Consider the following 4,486-nt stretch of genomic DNA (forward strand, 5'->3'; position numbering starts at 1 on the left):
AAGCCAATGTCCAAAAGAACTTTTCACTCACTTTGCTGCTTTCTTACTCACATTTTCTGCAGCCATATCATCCCACTTATTAAGGATTTCCAGCTTTGTAAGCCAAGGCGTCGGTTTCATGACATCCAGTGGCGGCCCATGAAATATGGCAGTGCTGGGGCATAAACCACCATCTGGAACAGCAAGGGGTGGGCAGGCGAAGCAACCGAGCCAATCAATTGAACGAATAGATATATGTATAAAATACTGATGCCTCTTTTGAAAGGCAATAGGAAATGCCTTGATGGCAACACTATATGGTACAGATATTGAAGACTGTAAATCTTCTTCTGACCTGCACAGTGCAGATTTGCCTCCAGTCCTTATACCCTGTGCAGAATTAATACCTGTTTACCAAGATGACTTGCAGTCCCAGTGTCCCAGTCACAGTGGAGTAAAAAAGCCTCACATTCTGTCCTTAAGATCCACTCATGCAACTTCAATATTTTGGTTACTCTACCCAAAATGCTCTGGGACGGGTTCCAACAATGTAAGGCATATTACAAACACAGTTAATAAGGGTCCCGGAAGTGCCCGTTTTGCTGCTGGGAGGATCAACTCCCGTTTTGAACGAAATGGCTGAACCCCCCGCTGCCGCCCGCTCTCAGTGGGTGAGGCTGAACGTGGGCGGTACGTGCTTCATTACCAGCAGAGAAAGCCTTAATCGGGAACCGCACTCCTTGCTGAGCCGACTCTGTTTGGAGGGGGCGGGGCCTCAGGATGAGACGGGGGCTTACCTAATTGCTAGAGATCCTACCTACTTTGGGCCAATCCTCAACTACCTGAGACACGGGAAGCTGATCCTCAACAAAGAACTGTCTGAAGAAGGTGTCCTGGAGGAGGCCGAGTTTTACAACATTTCCTCACTCGTCCGACTGGTGAAGGAGCGGATACGAGACAACGAGAATAGGGCCTCTCAGGTGAGGCACACTTGCAGCCAAAGGCAATGTCCAAGATCGGGTCCGGTGAAGCATGTGTACCGGGTTTTGCAGTGTCAGGAGGAGGAGCTGACACAGATGGTCTCCACAATGTCCGATAGGTGGAAGTTTGAGCAGCTCATCAGTATCGGCTCCTCCTATAACTATGGAAATGAGGATCAATCGTAATTTCTGTGTGTCGTCTCCAGAGAGTTAAATAACTCGACAAATGGTCTTGTGATAGAGCCCAGTGAGAAAGCCAAGATTCTTCAGGAACGAGGATCTCGGATGTGATCATGGAGAGCATTGGAATGTACTGTTGTCACTTAATGGCTGAGGCGCATGGCAGAATTCTACACTGGACATCCATATTTCAGAACTGACCACAGGAACGCTGTGTACCATGGGATCGCCTTATCTTGCCTGCACCTATTATTGTGCAACCAAAGCACCCTGGCCTGGGGCACAGACTCTTGCTTCTTCTCTGAGTTGGAGCCTAGTTTCACTTAAAACTGTTGCCCTTTTGAGAAAAGTGAAGAATTCACTTGCTGATGATTGAGAATGGGTCTGAAGTATGTTCCAATCTCTCAACTCGTTTTTATTTTTAGAGGTTGGAATTCCTTTGCCATCTCTACCCAGAGAATCCCACTTTTGCTACTTGGTGCTATTGCCTCTGTTGCATCATCCATGCCTCCTTTGGTTTGTGTTGTTGCATGGACATCCTTTTTTATGCTTTGTGCTGTTGCACCTGATATATGAACCAAATTTATTTCTGGTTTGTTCTACTGCACTTGTTGCTCAAGGATCTGGACTTTGTGGCTGTTCACATTTAGATGTTTAATCTGCTGTAATAACCAGTTGTGCTCTGTGTGTCATCTACAGGATTCTGTTCTGTGGGATTCTGGAGCAGGAAAACGTAACACACTCTATGGGAGCAATAGAGCACTTTTCCACCTTTCCCTGAAGCATGGAGTTTGCATACATCAATACTGATTCTCCATTCCCCTGAAACAGGTCCTATGTTAGAGCACCTCTTTCCCCATTCCTGAATCAGAGACCTTTATGGCAGTATTGCTTCTCCTCTGAACGTAGGAGTACTGCTCCTCTCTTAAAGCATGCACTTTGTCCGTGGTCATACTGTTTCTCTCCATTTCATGAAACCAGGGCTCTCTGGCAGCACTTCCCCCTCTTTGAAGCCTGTGCTTTCCCTTTGGAACATTTGTTCCTCACTACCCATCATGTCAAGCAGGTTCACTGGTAATGCTTTGTACCATGGATTCTCTCAATGGGAGCATTGCATCTCCTTTTACTCCTGAAGCAGGAGTACTGCCTTCCAGATTACTGCTACTTCCCCTTTCCTGACTGAGGCTCAGTTTCTGACAGCATTGCTGTTCCATTAAACTCCAGTCAAGATTGTCTTCTTCCCGCCACCAGCGCCCGGTCTTATCCTCTGTTATTTCTTCACCCTGTTTCCAACCCCTGTCTCTTCTCCTTGAGCTGGGCTAAGTACACAAGTGTTGTAGCAGTTTTCTGTTCCTATTGATTCATTAATGTTGCCAAAAACTGTAAAGATTTCTGCCCAAAGTGTTTTGTTTGCATCAGTTTGTATGTGGCATTGGATCATTTCTGTGGCCTCACTTTGTGCCTAACTAATTGGCTGATTTAGTTTATGAGCCAAAGTGGACCTGGCATTTCTTCAGTGGTGCGATGAGCTAGAGTTTGTTCCACACTACTAGTCAACCCTCTATTGTAAGGAAATGCATGTAAGAGCACTGCAGTAATCATTGAAGTAAACAAACTAGTTCAACTATTACAGCCCCATATGTAATATGAAATTGTGTTTAGGCAGCACTCCTAGTTCCAGCTGTTGTGGGTACCTCTGCCCCACCACTCCTTTCAACCTTTCGAGTATGGAGTGTGTAGAATACTTTCCACTATGCACTCTCTTGCTTGCCGTGAGCAAAACTGTTGTGTTTTAGCTTAATAGGTTTGGGTGTGGGTTTGTCTCTGCTCAATTCAGACAATAACTGGGCCTTTCCTTACTTATCCCCTCCACTAGACATGTTGCACTCTGGATTCCGAGCTCTCTGTATTGAAGTTGGAGATATGTGCATGTTTGCTATGTTGAGGTTTCCACTTGGTCTATTATTGGTAATTTGTGGTCTCTGCATGCATTTATGTGGAATTATTTTGATATATTTTCCCTTGGTTCCTACTTGAGTTTTTTAGAAATTCTGGCTAGAGCTGAAGTGTAGGATTTGGGCGTCAACCAAGGGTTTCCAGTAGGTGTATATTGGACAGCATCGGGCGTAGCTGTTCAAACTAATGCAGCCGTTGCAACCAAATTATCCTTTTGGGCCTACTACATCTTAGAAGGAGCCCTGGTTGCTAAGCTACGATGTCAGAGGTTGTCTTCTGTGCACCACAATTTGCTTACATCCTTAAAGAATAGCAGCCTCTAACTGTGGTCTGGGATGTCCTCTTCAGCAATGCATCCTGCCAGCAGAGGACTACCAACTGTGCCTAATAACATTTGGAATCTGGCAGCATGACTTACGGATCCAACTCATGACACCATAGCTATGTGTTGTCAATGCTTTATGGTATGCGTCTGAGTTGGCAATTGGGTTGGCAAAGACCATCAATACTTTCTTTGTATCTGATTGAATATTTAAGCTGTATACAAGAAACATTGCCTTGACAATATGATCTGAGTTGATAATGAAAAAGAAACGCGCAACTGCCGTTTTGATTTTCTTAACTTTGTTTCATTGCAAGACCCAGTGTTTTGGGCATTAATCACATCCCAGTGGGATTGTTTCTGTGTAGGAAAGGGGAAATGTACCCTTATAAAACACAGTTTTGTTTTTGGACTCATGACCCTCAAGGTTTTAGTAATTAAATCCGTAGCTGAGATTTCAAAGAGGATTTGGTTTCAGGGCAAGTGCACAGAAGTTGGCTTGCATTCTTGCCTCTTGTTAAGGGATGTATAAGGTTCTGAGTACAGAACAGGAGACCTGGACCAGATGCTAAAAGCTTCTTGGGTTACGACAGACAGAACTTTTCCCATAGTCCAAATTGTTTGGACCGAATAGCCTTTAATATATTCCAAGAATCAGATGGAGCATAGCCTTAAGGGGAGTTTTTTAAGCACATGACCATCTCCCAAACCAACCTTTAATGTGTTTTCCACCATATGATCTTTGAATGGTTCTCATTTCCAGGACCTAGTTTGTTATAGGCCCATGGCTGTACTTGAGATATGTGTGAGCTTTGCACTGTCTGCTCAGTCTGCTGGTAAACTCTGTATCAACAGCTGTGATAATGCTGTGATTGCCTTGTCTCCTTAATAAAAATGTTGAATGTGTTAAAAAAAAAAAACACAGTTAATACATTTTTCAAACCCACCTTCCCAATGTACAACATAGCTAGTAACCTTTGTTCCCACAGAAAGTAGGGGGCATACCATACCTCCCAAGTTTTCTGTGTCTATACTTGAATGGGTTGGCCTGTCTGAGTTTATTTCCCTA

The 4,486-nt window shown here is 44.2% G+C and overlaps 1 pseudogene; it reads left to right on the forward strand.

The window, feature by feature from the left end:
• The first annotated feature begins 593 nt into the window (after positions 1-593).
• Positions 594-1,579, forward strand: LOC146802185 (BTB/POZ domain-containing protein KCTD2 pseudogene; annotated as a pseudogene).
• Positions 1,580-4,486: the final 2,907 nt, after the last annotated feature.

This window comes from Triturus cristatus, chromosome 8 (assembly GCF_964204655.1).
Source record: "Triturus cristatus chromosome 8, aTriCri1.1, whole genome shotgun sequence".
NCBI classification, from domain to species: Eukaryota; Metazoa; Chordata; class Amphibia; order Caudata; family Salamandridae; genus Triturus; species Triturus cristatus.